Source organism: Danio rerio, chromosome 11, assembly GCF_052040795.2.
Source record: "Danio rerio strain M-AB ecotype USA chromosome 11, GRCz13ab, whole genome shotgun sequence".
Taxonomy (NCBI): Eukaryota; Metazoa; Chordata; class Actinopteri; order Cypriniformes; family Danionidae; genus Danio; species Danio rerio.
Genome location: NC_141031.1, coordinates 6,483,518 through 6,505,000, shown reverse-complemented (window position 1 = coordinate 6,505,000; position 21,483 = coordinate 6,483,518). Strand labels below are relative to the sequence as shown.

Here is a 21,483-nt window from a genome sequence, read left to right as displayed (position 1 = left end):
ACCATCTTTAGGTGTTTTTCATTTATTTCTAAATTTATCTGCCATTTTCACCTGCAGCACTGAGACTAATTATGTTCTGAAGCTCCTCGTCCTGTTCTGAAAGACTGAGGTTTTATTCCATCTCATTTCTTAAGCAAAGATGCTGATTGATTGATTGATTGATTGATTGATTGATTGATATCAATTGATTGATGATTTCCATTCATACTCAAAGCATTGACCGCCTTCTTAAAAATAGGTCAATTTTCACTTCTGATCTTGGACAAATAACTGAGAAAGCACCATTTAGAGGCTGTATTTTTTCATGATGTCAGTAACTGTAGACTTCTTATTTTGAAACTACACAAATACAAGACACTAATACATTTTTGAGAAAAATATTAAATAATTTTTTATAAAACCCTATGAAATACAAATAAGGCTACAAACCTTTTTTGTATATGAAATACGTTTTTGGAATATGTAAATGCATCGTAAATACTTTCCATCCCTGGCATGCAGTATACGACTGAGTAATCTATACTTGTGGATGCTCATGTTTTACTGATAAGAAGTTTTCTTGCGAGTTATTTGTGTAACCACAAGATGGCGCCATTGTTGTTTTAGAGAAAACGTTTCCAGAGCAATTCACACCACTCATGATTTCATTAATCATTTTAAAAGCATAAATACTTTCAGATTTCAGAATCCAAAATATTCATGTAAGACTTAAAGTTCCTCCAAGTTTAATTAGCATGAGTAGTTGAGTTTATATTACCGGTCTAGGCCTTGAACAGATAGCTCATGTTCTGGAACTTTCTTTTCGTTCCACCCAAGTAGTACAATCACTGGTTTCTGGGGTGGTCTCCTCTGGCACAAAATAGAGGTGTGTGGCAAAGTAAGAGCTGGAAATCCTACAGCAGTGCCTGAGAATCTCCTAATACGTGTGTTAAAAACCAGCAGAGCTCAATTATCACCAGAATGAAGACCGTTCCAAGGTGTTAGATTTTTACTACAGGCCCGCTGAGTTCACTGGACCGTATATTTACAGGTGATTAGCACAGCGGTTACTGGGAGACTTTTAAATTATTAATGAGATGTGAGAAACAGCTGTTTGCAGTTTATTTGGTTTCAGCAGTTGGAGCTAGCCGGGAAAACACAAGAATCTTGGAGATTGATCTATTAGCTTTGGCATTTTCTATGTTGACAACCACAGCGCAAAACAGTGTTGATTATATCCAATAGGCTAAATGGTGTCATTAGCTGACGTGTCCTCATTTGGATCTTCAAAACAATCTTCTAATAATTTAATCATGGCATCGATTTTAAAACATTCGTTTTAAGAGCAGACATTTCATTTTTAATGGCTGTTATACTACATTTTCAGAATTTTATCGAAGTGTTCCTAGCATGTTTGATATTCTGAAATCTGACAAGAAATTAAAGCACTAATTAAACAAATAATAACAAAGCAGAAAAAACGAAAGGCGTTGAAAGGCGTGTGTGACAATCCAGTGTTATTGTCTCCACTCATGGGTCTAATTAGGGTTGCTATGTGAAATTTGGCTCTTAGTGACATCATGTGACTGTATTAATGAGCTGGAAACTATTGAGTGCCATTTTTTATTGAACAGATTACAGCTCCAACAGCACTGGCAGTGCCTTTAGAGAATCCAAAGCCATTGAAGTGGATTTCGCAAGAGTTAAAAAACAATTAGAACTTTAAAAGTGTGTAATGTTTTATGTTAAAAAGGCCAGATGCTGTTACAGCATGATCCAGCAGGGGGTTTCAAACGTTTTGATGTCAAAGACCCTCCTAATCATGAGCCTTTCTTGAGTAACCAATTGTTATCACATTCTCAATACAATTCGGCAAGCTGGCAGTGGAGTTTTATGAATTTGTACAATGTGCTTATGGCCGACTGAACATTTTTGTGTTTTGTATTTACAACAGTACTTTTTGGATCTGTAAACATACCAATGTATTGCCCCTCAACCCATAATTAATTTTGCTAACACAACATTTTGATGCATTTTCATAGAAGTAAGATTTTCAGTCCCCAAGAAGACTTTATAAGTATAGTTCATTCATTCATTTTCTTGTCGGCTTAGTCTCTTTGTTAATCTGGGGTCGCCACAGCGGAATGACCTGCCAACTTATCCAGCAAGTTTTTACGCACCGGATGCCCTTCTAGCCGCAACCCATCTCTGGGAAACATCCACAGACACACTCATACACTACGGACAATTTAGCCTACCCAATTCACCTGTACCGCATGTCTTTGGACTGTGGGGGAAACCGGAGCACCCGGAGGAAACATGCAAACATACATGCAAACATGCAAACTTCACACAGAAACGCCAACTGAGCCGAGGCTCGACCCAGCGACCTTCTTGCTGTGAAGCGACAGCACTACCTACTGTGCCACTGCTTTTCCTTTTATAAGTATAGTTCATCCAAAAATGAACATTCTGTCATCATGTAATCCTCCACAACCTGTTTGTTTCTTTCTTCTGCCGAACTCGAAGATATACTGAAGAATTCTGAAAAAACAGACGTTGACTTCTATGGTATTTATTGTTCTAAATATGAATGTCAATGGCTGCTTTTCCCCCAGCATTATTCAGAAAATTTAGTTTTGTGTTCAACAGTTAAAATAATTCACACAGGTTTTGGGTGAAGTGTCACTCATAAGACCATTATGACAACACAGAATCTTTAGCTTTGAGAGTCTGCATAAAAAGTCTTTGCTGCTTTAAGCCATGGTCACACTAGAGTTTGAGATTGCAAAATTCAGTTGTATGGCACTGCAAAAAGTGGCGGGATAAAGCAAGATTATTAGACATTATTTAACGAAAGTATTCATAGCGCTTCACTTTTTTCACAGTTTTTTATGTTACAGCCTTATTCCAAAATGGATTAAATTCATTTGTTTCCTCAAAATTCTACACACAATACCCCATAATGACAATGTGAAAGAAAGAGTTTTTGAGATTGTTGCAATTTTATTTAAAATAAAAAACCTGAAAAACTACATGTACAGAAGTATTCACAGCCTTTGCAGTGAAGCTGTAAATTAAGCTCAGATACGTTCTGTTTCCACTGATCATTCTTGAGATGTTTCAGCAGCTTAATTGGAGTTCACCTGTGGTAAATTCAGTTGATTGAACATGATTTGAAAAGGCACACACCTGTCTATATACGGTCCCAGGATTGACAGTGCATGTCAAAGCACAAACCAAGCATGAAGACAAAGGAAATGTCTGTAGACCTCAGAGACAGGATTGTCTCGAGGCACAAGGCTGGAGAAGGTTACTGAAAAATTTCTGCTGCTCTGAAAGTTCCAATGAGCACAGCGGCCTCCATCATCCATAAATTGAAGGTGTTTGGAACCACCAGGACTCTTCCTAGAGCTGGCCGGCCATCTAAGCTGAGTGATTGGGGGAGAAGGGCCTTAGTCAGGGAGGTGATCAATAACCCGATGGTCACTCTGTCTGAGCTCCAGCATTCTTCTGTGGAGAGAGGAGAACCTTACAGAAGGAATAACCATCTGTGCAGCAATTCACCAATCAGGCCTGTATGGTAGAGTGGCCAGACGGAAGACACTCCCTTCCTGGAATTTGCCAAAAGGCATCCGAAGGACTCTCAGACCATAAGAAACTAGATTCTCTGGTCTGATGAGACTAAGATTGAACTCTTTGGAGTGAATGCCACACGTTATGTTTGGAGAAAACCAGGCACCACTCATCACCAGGCTAATACCATCCCTACAGTGAAGCATGGTTGTGGCAGCATCATGCTGTTGGGATGCTTTTCAGCAGCAGGAACTGGAAGACTAGTCAGGATAGAGGGAAAGATGAATGCAGGAATGTACAGAGACATCCTGAATGAAAACCTGCTTCAGAGTGCTCGATGAATGAATGTCTTTGTGTGGCCCAGCCAGAGCCCAGATCTAAATCCTATTCAACATCTATGGAGAAATCTGAAAATGGCTGTACACCGTCACTTTCCATCCAACCTGATAGAGCTTGAGGGGTACTGCAAAGAGGAATGGGGAAATTTGCCAAAGACAGGTGTGCCAAGCTTGTGACACCATATTCAAAAAGACTTGAGACTATAATTGCTGCCAAAGGTGCATCAACAAAGTATTGAGCAAAAGCTGTGAAGGCTTATGTGCATGTGATTTTTCAGGTTTTTTATTTTGAATAAATTTGCAACAATTTTAAAAACAGTTTTTCATGTTGTCATTACGGGGTATTGAGTAGGATTTTGAGGAAATAAATGAATTTAATCTATTTTGGAATAAGGCTGAAACATAAAAAAAAATGTGGAATAAGTGAAGCGCTATGAATACTTTCCGGATGCACTGTAGATCAGCCTTTAAAGTTTTTTGAAGTGCAGTTGGAACATAGAGGGCCCACATACACGCAATGTGGCGCAAGGCGCAGCGCAATAGTCTTTTACTACTTTAAGTTTGGCGCAAGGGTCATTTTGAGGCATTGCGCCACGCTGTTTAAATAGCAAAAGCATTTGCTTTCAAATGTGCGCCCATAGGCGTTCTGTTCTAAAAAAGCAGGCGTGTTTTGGCGCGTTGCTTTTTTGAGAAACTGTAAATAGTCTGATCTTTAGACCAGAATAAAGTCGGTCTATTGTCAGGCGCAAAGTGCGCCTGGCTTACACACTACACACAAGATGCAATAAGCAAATATCTTTACATATGAAAAAGATATAATATATTAAGAACATAATAATATATAATATATAATAAGGAGATATATATATATATATATATATATATATATATATATATATATATATATATATATATATATATATATAGGATATAAATATAAATGATTAAAATATTACAAAACATTAATTTCTGGCCTACATGAATTTAAAAACCACTGCCTTCATACTTTCTTCATCTCGGGAGGCTTTTCAGATCATTCAATTTACTTTTGTATAATGTTATTATCATTAGCAGTAATATTTATTATATCAATATTTATATTTGTTTTATTAAAAACAAGCTTAGATTTGTCCACCTGTCAGGTTTTAGACCATATTGGGCATAGCAGGTGTATTTGGAAATAACTCAGTATTTTGACCACACTTTGTTATTATTAATCATTTATTCGTTTGCTGGAAATTAGAACTGAATTTAGAAATAGTTTTGAAACAAATCTTTGCGCTTAACAAACAAAATTAATTATTTATAGGTTAATTGATGTCTGTGCGTAAAGGTTTCCCTATCCACGAGAGCAAAAGCGAAAGTGAACTTACTTTACGTCATGTTAATAGCAATGCGCTTATGGCGCAACGCAGCTGGCTCTTCAAGGGAATGGGAGATGAGACTCTAATTGGTTTATTCTCAAAACACACCTTTAACTGATTAAGAAAATAAACTCAACCCTTTTAGACCATGCGCCAGAGCGCAAAGCGGATTTTCCTGTCCTTAAGTTAGCAAAAATGCGTTCTGACACGTCCTGAAAGCGTTTGCGCCCTGCTTTTGCGCTCTGCGTATGGACCGTCAAAATAGAGCCCAGAGAGTTAGAACAGACTCTTTAATCCCAGTTTCTTTGCAAATCCTGTCTCGTGTTAATACTATATTATTGTAATACTGAGACATGTTAATACATGCCTGTCAATCAATATCGATGGGTGAGAAGAACCTCACTGCTAAGTAATGGTGCGGTGGGTCTTAAAATTACTGTGATTTAGATCCTAGTTTATCATCAGGAAATAAAAAGACACATGTTGTGTTTATATCACTCCAATATGACTGCGGACACACTATACCAACACACATTTCTGTCCAAACAGCTTCCAAAAGTTGATTTTGCATGATAGGTGCCCTTTAATGGCACAGAATCCCCTGTAAAACAACCAGCAGACTATATTATGAACTGATCTGTCCAGCAGTTCCTTGCAACCTCTTCCTTTCTAATGAGTTTGCAGGAAAAAAAAAAGAAGCTGACGTGAGTTTTCTTTGCAGACTCTGCTTGTATTGATTACCTGCTGCCTCGTTTCCTTCCTATTGAAAGCATAAGTTGAAATATTGGTCTATCTTTTGGAAATCGGAATGCTACTCGATTTGGCCTAAGAAAGAAAAAACTGTTACCGAAGACCTGGGGTGCTCATATAGCATGAGATTTCAGCTCACTCAGCATTTTAAATGTAGAAATGCCTTCTGTCTAACCGGAAGCCCCAAAACAGTTAGCATCGACCCAGAGCTCTTGTGCGTCAGGGGCATCATTCTTCCGTGTCAAGAGTCTAAATCTGCTGTTTCCTGACTTCAAGAAACTACTCTGTGATAAATGCGCACATCAGAAGAGAGAGTGTCTTCATAAACCAACAACAATCTCTGAGATATGTGACTTTAATGGATGAGATCTTATAGAAATGGTTCTCATATCAGAGCACATTGAAAGCCTCTCTCCATTATAGCTGGCATTGTGATAAGCCACTCAAGGGCACTCAAGGAAAACATGCTGAGTAATAATGAAAGTGACTGTGGCTCTTTTGTTTGGCTGACTCTCCAAAGTCCAAGATGTGAATTCAATGAAATGTGGGTTGATAAAGAGCGTAGATTTATACAGTAGCTGCGTTTATGTCTGCTGGTGATGGTTCAGAGTGGGTGTGTGATGGACGGAGTTATTGACATCTTCCTTCTAGTTACCCTAATGGACATTATGCACTAGATGTTCAACTGCGTCAAAGGGTACATTTAATTCTATTAACATTTCCATTTATTTGATTTTACGTTGGAAATTAAAGTTAGCCTGATGTTGGGTTCTGATGTTTACTCAGTTTTCATTTCGAAACAAAATCAGGCGTCCCCTTGACGTTGGGGTACAACATCAATATGATGTCATGTTGCCATCCTGTGCCTGTGGGGTTCATATGCCTTCAGGTTCAATCAATTAAATTTACCACAGATGGACTTCAAACAGGTGACGCAGTGGCGCAGTAGGTAGTGCTGTCGCCTCACAGCAAGAAGGTCGCTGGTTCGAGCCTCGGCTGGGTCAGTTGGCGTTTCTGTGTGGAGTTCTCCCTGTGTTCACCTCAGGGTGCTCCGGTTTCCCCATATCCCAAAGACATGTGGTACAGGTGGATTGGGTAAGCTAAATTGTGTGTGCGGACGTTTCCCAGAGATGGGTTGCAGCTGGAAGGGTATCCGCTGCGTAAAAAGGTGCTGGATAAGTTGGAGGTTCATTCCGCTGTGGCGACCCCGAATTAATAAAGGGATTTAGCTGAATGAATGGACTCTTATTTGTATAAAACATCTCAAGGATGATTTGTGGAGACAAGAGGTTACCGAGCTTTATTTTGAGTTCATGGCAAAGGCTTGATTTAAAAAAAAAAAAAATTTTTATTTTTTTTTCAAACAAATTTTGAACAAACATCTTAAATGTTTTGAAGACGTGTGTTGAATTATGGAAATTACGGAACACAATTCGTATTTATTTTGAGTTTATGGCAAAGGCTTGATTTAGAAAAAGAAAAAATATATACATATATACATTTTCAAACAAATTTCAAACAAACTTCGTAAATGTTTTGAAGACGTGTGTTGAATTTTGAATAAGTTGGTGTGAGTTTTCTAAATTAGTAAGTAACATCACGGAACACAATCCATTTTCTTTTCCATTTGATTGTAATGAAAGGTGGTGGCACGGTGGCTCAGTGGCTAGCACTGTCACCTCACAGCTGGAAGGTTGCTGGTTCGAGTCCCAACTGGGTGAGTTGGCATTTCTGTGTGAAGTTTGCATGTTCTCCTAATGTTTGCGTGGGTTTATTCCAGGTGCTCCTGTTTCCCCCACAGCTCAAAGACATGTGCTATAGGGGAATTAGATTAACTAAATTGGCCGTAGGGTATGAGTGTCTGTGAATGTAAGAGTGCCAAAAATGGCAAAGACCATTTATTAAATTTAGTCTATGCCATTGGTTTTGGTCACCAGTTCAAGCTATTTAATACAGCCTTGGTTAGAAACTCAGTGATTCTGCCTCATGGAATTTCAGCCATTCGTGCTGAGAGTTTTCAAAGTGTAGTAAACATTAGCATAGTTGCGGCGGTTGTGGATTTAGCATTTGCCTGTGTTGTCTTGTTTTACTTGGTTTTGGGCTTAGTGTTATGCTACCATTGATTTATTACGCTTTTAATTACACCACTTGTCCGAAGAACCGAAATCATCCAATTTCAGCATAACAGATGAGTTTGTTTAGTGTCCGATAAACTCAGAGTGAGAAATATATGAAGTTGGTCGTTAGCTAATAAAAATCTCAACAAAGCCAGACCCACAGCTGAATAATTTACGGCGTGCTGAGTGGAGGGAATCCAATACATTGAAACCAAACTTCTCAAATTTGACCACGCACAATCCCCACCCTTCTGAACACACATATCCGCACACACAAACATCTGGGATGCAACGTCTGCAGAAAACGATGAGCCATAAGTCCCCACGGACAAGATTATGGCTTTTTAAAGGTTTCTTTCTCTATTACTGCTATCGAAAACATGGGCCACTTAGCAGATGTTGAGTCTTGAAATTGAGCTACTTCTCCAGAACCCATTATATAAGTTTAAATTCCTTGGGGAGTCACACTATCTGTACTTTAACCTTTCTGCAAATTCACTTACAGTATGTGAGCAAACTGATATGCAGATATTGAGTGCAAGCATCTCACCTATTTGCTATCTACGGTGAACTCCAGGCCAAAATAATTGGATTCTCTTTGGAAGCTTGGCAGCATAAACGTATGCTTACTTTGAAAATACCAAGAGGATCTTTTCTGTTTATGTAAATATTACTGTGAACCGAGAAACAAAGTGTAAATCTAGAAATATTTGTCAATTAACAGCAGCAGGAATATGGTACGAAACGTTTCCAAAGCTGAGCAGATGTTCAATTGGAGTTATTCTTTATCATCGATGCATTGGCTTCCAAAAATGGTTTTAAAAATTCATTTAGTCTGAAGAAATGCTTTAATAAAAACGGCTTGTATTAAGATAATTATAAATCTGTCAGCATATTCTCCTGTGATAAAGCGATTCCACAAGGATACCAAAAACATCTGTTTCGTGCTGTCCACAATAGGACTAACACAGACCGTTTGACCCTTTGTGCAACACAATATCACTATAAATCTGACTTTATCTCCGAAAACGCCTCGAGTCTGTTGAAGATGAATAGCAAAGGAATTTCCTAAGAAAGTTCTCATGGTTTAATATGATAAAAGCAGTGAAGCTAAGAAGAAAGAATTGTATTTATGTTTTAATTCTTAGATAAAGGATAAAACAATATATGTTTTTAGTTTCTTAATTGGAGGCAAACACAGGTTTGTAGGTTTTCTCTTTGGCTGTGATATTGCCAGCATGAACAGGTTTATCAAACCTAAACTAAACTGATATCATTTAATTGATATAAATGTTTAATTCAGTCAAGCTAAAGGGGACCTATAATGCAAAAGTCACCCCTTTTGTCAGGGGTTTAAATATAGTTGTGTGGCAAAAGTTTGTGAATATAACCAAAGACTATAGAATACACAAGACATGTCACTTGTATAGTTTTGAATGGGGAAAAGTGTAACGGTCATAAAATGGCCGCCTACTTGTATAGGAGCCAATCATCGATCGCTGTAGGGGAATTACCAACCCACGTCACACATGGCTTAACATGGGTTGCGAAAAAGATCGGTTGCAATAGCAAACATGTCGTGTTGTGTGGTAGGATGGCAAAATCGAGTCATAAAAAAAGTCTGAAAATAGAAAACTTAAATTTTACCGTACACCACACTGCTTTTAATGCCAACTGCAGTTGTCTTTGGCAAACAGCCATCATAAGAGCTGAATGGAGTGAGGACCTTATTTAAAGTGCTGGACTCTGCAGTTCTCATATTATATCAGGTAAGTTGACGCTATCCTGAATCATATAAATTACTCATTTTTGATTGCAGCAATGATTTCAGCAAAAACAGTTAAATATGGTGAATTAAACTGCGGACACTGAATGCTTAGAATGAAATGTACGTCCACATACCCTGCTGTACAGGTGCAGTTCGCTGTCAGAATGCAGTTGTTTTGCTTGTTGATGATTACCCAGGCCTTGCACAGCTCCATCTTCTTTCCTTGTCTTTAGCTAAGCAGAACCTTGATTTTTAGCACAACAGAGTATTGAATCTGGTAATCTTGGAACATTATTTCTTGCACATGACCACACATAACGAAATTGTTGGTATCCAATGACTTGTAGGCCTTTAACCTCTCTCTTGTAAGATCACTTGGAGTTTCAATGAGATAGTTGTATATTTCGGGCTGGACGCTTGGCCATTTCGTCTTATCCAATATCCATTGGGAGGGTGCTATTGCAAATGGACTCACCTATAGACTGACATTTCTCCGGGGGAGAATCTTGGACCAGAAATGTGCTTTTTTTACAGTTTTTGTGGTCAACAAACACACTGGAATCTCAGCGAATACTTGCTTCACAGACGTAAGAAATATATCCACATAAAGTTTGAAATCTTTACTTTTAAATGAACCAAGTGCACATGAAAACAAAAGTTTTTTGGTTTTGTAATCTGTATCAAATGAACACAACAGTCCGTCCTGTCAAACGCACATCACATGACAGCAATTACTTAAATGCCCACAAACTAGTAAACAAAGAGTTGCAGGTATCTCTGGAGGAGATTCAATCTCAAGACCAAGTTGTGAATTACTTTAGTAGAGTAACGCAATCAGACAAAGCATTATTCAGAGGATGATAATGTGTAGAACGACCATAAATCAGGTTGGTGTCGTGATCTTGTTCCAATGGAGTGAGCATGTGGTCAACCTGAAAAAATGCGGATTTTGTTTTATTCAAATGTTTAGAAACGTAACTTATGAGGCAGTTGTTGTCTTATTGGTTTTATTGATTCCAAATATGTAATGTAATCGTAAGCTTGGCAAACAGTTTTGGAGGGTTTGATGTTTACTCATTCAGACAGAATGCCAGAGCATAATGCCTGAGAGGTGTTTCAAAGTAGGCTATTGAGTGAAATGACTTGCCTTAAAGGGACTTTAATATAACTAGCTTTTAAGTATTTATTAATTTATATTTTTTATTATCACACTTCATAAGACGAGTCTGCAGAAACACTTTGGGCCCTATCATAATCGGGCCATAAGACGGGTTTGGCGCGACTTGTTGCTATTGCCAGAACAGCGCAACTCTAATTTTCATGTTTTGCACCACAATGTTTAAATAGCAAATCCATTCTTTGCATCACTTTCTGGACTTATGGGCATGCTGGTGTGAAAAGGAGGTGTGTTAAAGCGCATTGTTGGCGTGTTGCTATTTTCAGAAACTGAAATAAAGTTCAGTGCAGAGTGTGTTAGTTATGTACCTTTCCATTTACAAAGTACGCCATGTAAATAGCAAATGCGCCATGGCGTGATGCATCTTACTCTTAAAGGGAATGGGAGATGAGACTCTGATTGGTTTAATGCATGTTATCCTCAAAACACACCATAACTCATTAAGAGAATAAGCACAACCCTATTAGACCATGCGCCATATTTTTTCGTTCTTAAAATAGCAAAAGTGGATTCAGACACTCTTAATGCTTTTGCTTTATGAGCTTTAGATTTTGCACCTAGATCATTAAAATAAAACCATTTGGTTGACATTCTCCATTTGTACATGTCATCAGAGGGGAAAGCCCCGCCCATTAGAGACAATGTCTCCCTCTTTAGCAAAGGACATTAGTCTTGTTTTTAAATCTGCCACTATGCTGACACAGGCATTTGTAGCTCCGCCGTCTTTTGAAAAGAGCACAACCTCATTTAAATTTAAAGCGACAGTCAACAAATCGGCACAATTAGGATCAAACCATAAAAGAGACAGAGTTATAAAATATTATTTGTGTGGTATTTTGAACTGAAACTTCACATACACACTCTAGGGACATCAGAGACATATTTTATATCTTGCAAAAAGAGGCAAATTAGGTCTCCTAAAAAAAATTATTTATTAATTAATAAAATTTATTTATTAATTCATTTTTTTATATTCTAAAAACTAAATTAGAAACAGTACAGGCATGTTAAAAACATCATTAAATTGACAAAAACAACAAGATTACTAAAGCTTTCATTACATTTTAAAATTATACAAAAAATAAATTGTATAAAAATAAACAGTTTCAAAACAACAGTGATTCAGAAATCATTTGATTCAGAGATAATGTTTGAGCATTTTATTTTATGATGATGTTTGTTTTAGGAAAATGTTTTAGGATCTAAAACCACTGAGCTGAATGAACATTTATGGAGAAGTTTAAATAGGCAGTAAAATTGCCTCCCACTAACAAATGACACCCTAATCATAAAAAATTACTGTTGTAAAGTAAATGAAAATGAGGGCTAATTAACTGGAAATGGTTGGAGACGCTCCTTTTTCCTTGTTATGTAGAATTTTCTCACCATATTTTTAGGAAAGCCTTAAATGCAAGTTAATGAAAGTATTTTTAGGGCACATATCTCAAGTGATCCTTCGAAATTTAATGTGTTTCCAGCTATCTGCACATACAGTTGAAGTCAAAATGATTAGCTCTCCTGAGAATTTTTTTTCTTTTTTAAATATTTTAAATATTTCCCAAATGATGTCATATACAGTACAGATACTTAATAAATAACCGTATGCTATGTTTTTTGTTTTCACAGACTTTGGATACGTAACATAAATTCTGCTTTTAAATAATAGGTCAATAGCTGTCGTCATGAGACATGGCTGTGTTCAAAATGACATCAATGTTTTCTGCGAAGTGCACTGCGAAGGGAGCGCAATTGCAAATATGAAGATCGCTAAAACTTAACTTTTAAAATGCTTTGAAAGCAAATTACACCTAAGAGAGATGACTTTAATGCTTTTTTAAAAAATCATTCCAAGTTTAAATATTAGAATGATTTAAATGAATAGGGCATAGAGGGGATAAGTGGAAATAGCCTGGAACTATGTTTCCAACTACAGCTCCAGAGGTGTAGTTGCAAGCATGGAAGTTTGCGACGCAGTTTGCGAATGTTTGTTGAAACGATGGATTTGGGAAATGCCAAATCAACAAACTATGTTTGTAACGACACAACTTGAGACCTTAGTTGGCTAACAATGGTTTTCGGAAATGCACCCGTGGTCGACCAGCTAAAACCTGCCAACCAGCCTGGGCTGGTTTAAGCAGTTTTTTTTTCAACAGGGGCAAAGTGCATCAAACGTAATAACCAGCGCTGCAATGCATATCCACAAACTGATGCATTGGGTTAAATAAGGCTTTGCTGTCTTGTTGTCAGTCCATTATTTCCACTGTATCTGTTGAGCTGAGGGAACGGAACCAACCCCAAGACGTCAGACACAGCGATATTCCAAGTTGCTGGCGCCCAGCTCTAAAAGCTATAGTAAAACATGCCCTATTCTTCAAAATGTTTTCATTAATAGAGTTTGTTTAATATATTTTTATTTAAGTGAAAATCAGTTTGCAAAATAAAGCAAACTTGACTGACTGCTTCAGTTCCAATTTAAGCTAAATACTAGTATCTTGAAAAAGATATTGTAAAATGCTATGAACTGTCATCATAGCAAAGATTTAAAAAAATCAATATTAGAAATGAATTATTAAAACTATGATGTGTAGTAAGATGTTGTAAAAAATGTTTCCGTTAAACATAAATGGGGGGGGGGGAGCTAGTTATATAGGGGCTAATAATTCTATAATATCTGATATTCTAATAATATCTTTTAAACATTTTCAGAGTCTAATGGTGACAGTGCTATCATTAGCAGATGATACACACTCAGCGCACAGATGTTAAAGACCTGCACATGCAGCTGTGAGGTTGACTGGTGTTTACTGTCCCGCGGCTCTTCGTGGCCTCACCTGCTCTCTGTCCTCTGGCCAGCGTTCAGTCTGACCTCCCATTAGAGAGAGGGAGGTCCGTTTCTTCATCTTAATAACAGATGATAAACCGACGCTGCTGATTAAGAGTGCTGCTGGAATGCAGAGTTGTTCAGTTCTGCTTAGGCCACCAGCTACAGTGGCTCTTGTGTATTTTGTTTTGTTTTTAGCTCTCCAAAGTTTGGCATCTTGTGTTTTTTTTTTTAATCACTACACTCGTATTTCCTAGAAACCCAAACACTGTGTGGGCTGTGTTTGGTGTCACTGACCTGCGGAGGTCTTCAGGGTCATTCTACAAGTGCCTTGTTGAGTTCATTTTAGAATTGTATTTATTTGATTATTTTTGGAAAGCATCCTATCAGATATAAGCATTTCAGCACTGTTCCCTTCAAAAATTAAACACTTTTTTTTGTATATTTGAGCATAGGAATATACTATTTTGATTAGCATATTAATTACATTAATTACATACAGTATTAATTTAATTTACCCCAAATAAAAAAAAATAAAAAAAGAATGAAGTGATTTCAAAATTTACTTTGACTTGTATTTCATTGCAGACAATACAATAAGTGGAGTTTATTTATGAACAAATTTCGAGAGGATCACATGCTTATGATTGCTTGCATTATTCAATCTATGATTCACCAATCAGACGATTCCTAAGCCACTATAAATATCTTAAGTTTTATATAACAGCCATCTTCGTTTTGAAGAATCCTCCCTTCCACCCCTACTCCTCCTTTCCTAGATGGGTGGCATGGTGGCCCAGTGGTTAGCACTGTTCCCTCACAGCAAGAACGTCACTGGTTCTAGTCCTTACCAAGCCAGTTGATGTTTCTGTGCGGAGTTTACACGTTCTCCCTGTGTTCACTTGGGTTTCCCCTGGGTCCCCCGGTTTCCTCCCACCATCCAAAAACATGCAACTTAAGTTAATTGACTAATCCAAATCGGCGCCATTGACATGCTCCTAGTAAGTAGTTATCTCTTAAGAGCAATCACTATCTGTTCATTAGCTACCACAGCAGGAGAGATCTCGAGATCTACCTGAGCTCAAACTCCCCTCTCACCTTGTAAACAGAAGGGAGCCCCGGGCTCGAGGATCTTTTGAGCTCAGAGCTCTCTCCTGGGACAGTATGCCAAACAAGCTTTATAATCAATTATCAGCTAAGTGTGTGAACTCTTGAAACATTATTTTATGTGTTCTTCGTGTAATTTTGTCCCATTTTTCCAAGTCCTATGGTGGACAACAGTACAGTCTTCATTGTTGCATTTTGCACTTCAAAGTGCACCACACATTTTCAATTGGAGACAGGTTGGGACCGCAGACAGGCCAGCCAAGTACCTGTATCCTCTTCCTCTGCAGCCAGGACTTGTGTGCAAAAAGTGGTTTTGCATTGTGTTGTTGAAATATGCATGGGCATCTTTGGAAAAGAAGGCAGCATATTGTGCTCCAAAATCTCTATGCACTTTTCAGGATCACAGAAGAGCAAGTTACTGCTAACAATCTGGATGATCCTTTTCTTCTTTGCTTTCTCCCCCAAAAAATACCTGAAATACTGATTCATCTGACCACAGTACACATTTTCACTGTGTGATGGTCCATACCAGATGCATTCGAGCCAAGAGAATTCCAATGTCGCTTCTGGACCCTGTTAACATAGGGCTTCCTTTTGGCGTTTCTTTTTGTGGATGTAACTATGTATTGTGGTACTTGACAAAGGCTTGCCAATGTACTTCTGAGCCCATGTGGTCATATTGCTTTTAGAAAAATGAGGATTATTGATGCAGCGCTGCCTGAGGGATCAGAGATCAAGGTTGTTTAGCTTAAGTTTGACTGAAATTTCTCAAGATTCCTTGAATCTTTAATTGATGTTATGCCCTGTGGAAGGTGAAATATCCAAATGTCTTCCTATCTTTCTTTGAGGAACATTGTTTTTAAACGTTTTAATAATTTTCTCACATATTTGTTGGCAAACTGGTGCTCTTCTTTGCTACTAAAGCAAGGACTAGACCAAGGGTGTCCAAACTCGATCCTGGAGGGCTAGTGTCCTGCAGATTTTAGCTCCAACTTGCCTCTAGCCAACTTGTTCTAGAAAGCTTAGTAAGAGCTTGATTAGCTAGTCCAGGTGTGTCTGATTGGGGTTTGAGCTAAACTTTGCAGGACACCTGCCTTCCAGGACCGTGTTTGGGCGCCCCTGGACTAGACCTTTCTTGGATGCTGCTTTTTGCTGTTTCAAATCACATCATTATTTAACCAATTTATCTGATTTCTAGCCCTAAACTGCTCCTGTCCAAAAATTTTTGTAATGTGTTGCAGGTCTGAATGACAAAAAAGGATATATATTTACAAGTGAAATGAAGTTGACCAGACAAAACATGATAAATGTTGCGTTCATATTGTCTGCAATGAAAGACAAGTCAATGTATCATTACTCATTACTCAAATGACATTTTGTATCATTACTCATTACTCAAATGACAAATTACAAATCATTACAGATTACAAATCACTTTTCTGATTTGGGGTTCTATTCTAAGTGGTAGTTGCATTGTGCTTTCACAAAAATAACCATTTCTAGTATTGATAACATTAAATGTTTCTTTAGCGCCTGTTTTCAAAAGAACCATGATGCTGAAAATGCAGTTTTGCTTTAAATAAGTGTAATAATGTTTCACAATATAGCTGTTATCAAATAAATGATGCTTTCGTGAACCAAAATTCCAGACCACCTTGAGGTGAGAACATCCATTTTTTTATACTAAATTCCACGTTCTCTGAGCCATATGCTTCAATCTTCATAATTTTTTATTGAAAATCGCATTTGCTTGCCGTTCAGATGAACGCCAGGTTTGACGTCAGTTACCCGTGACCATCACTGATGTCAAAACTGGCACAACACGTCTTGACACGTGTAAATTTCCGTCTTCTCCCCAACACAAAATTGTCATGAAGGATTTGGAATATCAGCAGATCGACAGCCACCTACAGAAAACCATATGGGCAACATGAGGGTGAGTAAACAATGACAGAATTTACATTTTGGGCTGGACTGTTCCTTCAGAAACAGAAAGACTAGTGATTATGTTATTTTTTTAAAGCAAATATATTTAGAGGAAATCCTTGTTTGGGATGTTCCTGCACACACAGAACCCACAACCACCACCATCCCATAACTGTAAAAAGAATTTATGAATGGACAGTGTTCACAATGGCCTGTGTCTACTAAAATGGTTTAACGGCACTCCCCAGGGATTAGTCATCAGGCTAAATTAGTTTCTATGGGGACTGTAATAAACAACACGTTGCTTTCTGTATAGATTGTGTTCGATAAATAATGAGTTAAACATGTCGAATCAAGACTTGTCTGGGAGAGAGTGCTGATTTAATCCAGCTGTATATACCTTGTCTATAGTGTCTAATAGTGGAGTACTTAAGCATTTTAGGGCTTTGACTGTCCCTCTGTGTTAAGGTTTGGAGGCTGTCATTCACTTTAACATCATCAGGTTTACTTGCTGTCCTTGCAAAACATTTATGGCTTCAGAAAAGCTTAGCGTAGATCCACAGAATTGCAACGCCCCTCATTTAGCCGTCACTCCTTTGTATGCTGGTCAGGAACGAAAAGAGGCTTTTAAGGATCAAAACAATAAAACTAATAATACAGCGTCCTGGTTTTCTTAGCTTAGAATGTGTTTTTATTTCATATTTTTAAGAGCAAAGAATTATTGTCTTAAATTTTTACCCATGATTTAAAACCAAACAGACAAAAGATTTATTGAGCCAGGTCAGAATAAACGTCATTAAAACTTTGTATTTACTTCATTAAACTTCAGTCTCATTAAAAAAAAAAAAACATAGTGTAATGTAATGTAAACAATGGCATAAATTATGATCAGATATTTCTTTTTGGGGGTATTTTTTACATGACATTTACTGTATTAAATAAGATAAAAAAAGAAAAACAACAGGAACTCTGCCACAACGGGTTAGTGCATTTTTATTTCGTGTGAACTAAAGTTAATGAGAGTTGCAGTAGGTAGTGCTGTCGCTTCACAGCAAGAAGGTTGCTGGTTCGAGCCTCGGCTGGGTCAGATGGTGTTTCTGTGTGGAGTTTGCATGTTCTCCCTGCGTTTGCGTGGGTTTGCTCTGGGTGCTCCGGTTTCCCCAACAGTCCAAAGACATGTGGTACAGGTGAATTCGGTATGCTAAAATTGACCGTGGTGTATGAAGTGTGTGTGTGAATGTTTCCCAGTGATGGGTAGCAGCTGGAAGGGCATCTGCTGCTTAAACATATGCTGGATAAGTTGGTGGTTCATTCCGCTGTGGCGACCCCAGATTAATAAAGGGACTAAGCCGAAAAGAAATGAATGAATGAATGTTTAGTTGTGGAACAATGAAAAAGGCAAGGACATGTCCTGAACTATATATCTAGATATTATTTTGTTTAATTCTGTCCAAGTAATAAGTGTTTGCGGTGGAAAAAGTGAAGTTTTATTTGTTTTGACGTCATGGCTTCATCTCCTCCTTTGGTAGCAGAGCTCACGTTATCACCTGCATAGCCATTCATTTTGTGGTGGCAAGTGATGACGTGAGGCGCTTAATTAGATTAGAATTACTCGGCACTGACACAGAGAGACTCCTTTTTTCCTGGGCATAAGTTGCACAATACATAAACATTCTTTCACCTCAACGAGGAAAAAGTAGTGCTTATATTTCCAGTTTGCAAACTTTACCTTTGAACTTGTTGGATCCGTCATCGTTCTGACTCCTGGTGGTTGGTGTGTGCGACTGACTGTGCGTGTGCTTGTGTGATCTAGAGCTCTGATTGGCAAGCGATGGAAATGTACTCTATATCAGCCAATCATCATGTTCTCAGTTACAACATGTTTACAAACACACCATTCATCATCATTGGTTTTGTTTCCCGCGTGTGCTCGCATAAAAAACGTTTCAGTGATCTCAATTATAGTACTAAGCATTTTGTTGTCAGTAACCTTAACAGCATTGTAACAGGGAAAACGGTAATTCATTTGATTACTCGTTACTAAACAAAATATCCCGGTTAGTAACGTGTTTATTTATGGCACTGTTACTCCCATCACAACTCTTGAATTCACAGCTGACAGCAGATATCTATTTGTTGTGTGAGCTAATCAATGAGCCGCGCTCAGAAGCATCCATCAGCATCAGAGCAGAGCTTTTCAGCAATATTCATGACCCTTCCAAATAAGGTAAAACAGGCCATTTTTTCTAAGGGCAAATCCTAGGGATGTAAATGGACATATAAAACCATTTTGGGAGATTTTCTGCACTTACCTGATCCACACGCCTTCTATGTAAATATCAGAGAACAATTAAACATGTTGTATCAATGCATGCTATGACCCCTTCAAAATAGGAGTCCCACAAACATAAGTATAATACAAGCTACACTGAAATTTAGTAATGTTCAATTTAAATTTAAAATTTGTTTGCATAAACTCAGCCCACTTGCAATCACTTAAATGTTTTTTAGTAAAACCAATGAATAATCGTTTTCAGTGTAGATAAACCTAAAAAAATCATTATTGTAATCTCACTAGGATTAGGAACTATTGTGACCAATCTAACACAGCCTGAGGAAGGCATATTAATGATCCATTGTGGATCGTCAGAGTAGGTGTTTTGTTCTGATTGGCCAGTTTTTCAACAGAATAAGGAAACAATAGTGTTTGAGGCTCATGTTATGGCCATTTCCATCTACTGAACCAATATAATTCAACTACACCTAGGTATATCCAGATTTTCATTTTATGTCACCTTTAAGTTGTTCGTGTACTTGATTACTCTGGTTTTCAGCCATTAGTTTTACCATTTACAACCCTTTGTTTCATTTTGATATTTTCTTAAAGCAGAGAATGAATCCCTGACAGGAAATCTTACTTCCTTGTAAAAAGAAAAAATAGCAGAAACACAAGATAAAACTTCATTATAAAAGGTTCTAGATTATTGATATGGCTTCACTGGAAACACTTATTTCCTGTTACCTTTTTTAGCAGTTTGACCAGTTAGAGCAGAGATTTGACACTTGTTCCTATGAATTGTTTGTTATGTTGACACTAGATAAATACTAAGTCTGATAACATTTACTATATTTTGTTTAACTCATCTGCCTTGATTTCATGTTGTTTAGACAACTGCACATTTTTATCAGTTTACAATAAATATGAGAGACCAAGTCTAAACAAAATCTTTTAAAACTTAATATGCAAATATCTTGCAGGTAATTTTTTACGTTTTAAAAACTCCTGCTTGGTTACGTGGAAAGGATCAGATGTCAGAAGCACTTCAATAATCAATCGCACATTATTATCATCAACTCAAGAAGTTTGATATTTCAAATATAGACATTCATGCAAGCGATCACGAGCCTCCTAGAGAAAGTGAAACCGCTCGCACTTTTAGATGGCTTGGTAAAACAAAAACAGTATACGGCAGATTTTTTTTACGACTGTTTTTCTTGGCTTTGTGGCTGTACATCAAGACAACGGCAAGGCTTGTTTGAGCTCGAGTCAACCATGGCTCGTTATTATATGCATTTATTATTACGATTACGCTGTGTTTTTAAAAACAGTGGTTTCTTTGTTTTGATTCTCCACTTGTGTATGCTCCAGTGACGTATCTCTCTTAACCAATAGCGTTCAGTGCGCTTCTAGCTTCTCCTTTTGGTACCCTTTTGCTGTGCTATGTGCAAAGGGTACCCAAAAAGTGGTACAGTACGGTTTGCTTTTAGGTACCTTTTGACAGTGGAAACAGCCATAAACCGTTTCCAGCGTCTTACATATGTCATATTGAATTTTAAAAGTATTTTGTTTAACTTTAAGTGTCAGATAAACTTGGTTTTGATGTTATGCAAAAGCATATGTATGAATTTTATTTTTATTTAAATATATCGATTTCTTATTATTTGTTCCAACTCTTTATTTATAATGAGATGAAACAACACAATTCTTGTTTTTCTCGGGCGACAACTTAATTGTTTTATGTTCAATCCACTTAAATTTGTAAAAACTAGTAAGTTAAGTTGGCGAGGCAGTGGCGAAGTAGGTAGTGCTGTCGCCTCACAGCAAGAAGGTCGCTGGATTGCTGGTTCGAACCTCGGCTCAGTTGGCGTTTATATGTGGAGTTTGCATGTTCTCCCTGCCTTCGCGTGGGTTTCCTCCGGGTGCTCCGGTTTCCCCCACAGTCCAAAGACATGTGGTACAGGTGAATTAGGCTAAATTGATCGTAGTGTATGAGTGTGGGTGTGAATGTGAGTGTAGATGTTTCCCAGAGATGGGTTGCGGCTGGAAGGGCATCCGCTGCGTAAAAACTTGCTGGATAAGTTGGCGGTTCATTCCGCTGTGGTGACCCCGGATTAAAAAAGGGACCAAGCCGACAAGAAAATGAATGAATGAGTAAGTTAACTTAATTCCATCATGTTGTTCCGACACAAATCGATTAGAACTCAGCATTATTTACAGTTTTTAAGCAGTTTCAAGCACTTTATCAAAAATCAACACACTTTTCAATCCTTAAAAACAGT

General features: G+C 37.7%; 2 protein-coding genes across 3 annotated transcripts in view; one reads left to right on the top strand and one right to left on the bottom strand.

Moving 5' to 3' along the window:
• The window catches only part of ranbp3a (RAN binding protein 3a), a 1,280,039-nt gene that overhangs the window by 790,640 nt on the left and 467,916 nt on the right, over positions 1-21,483 (bottom strand). The gene's annotated exons all lie outside the window — the stretch shown is intronic.
• Positions 1-21,483, top strand: part of nrtn (neurturin) — a 56,844-nt gene that overhangs the window by 936 nt on the left and 34,425 nt on the right. The window lies entirely within an intron of this gene.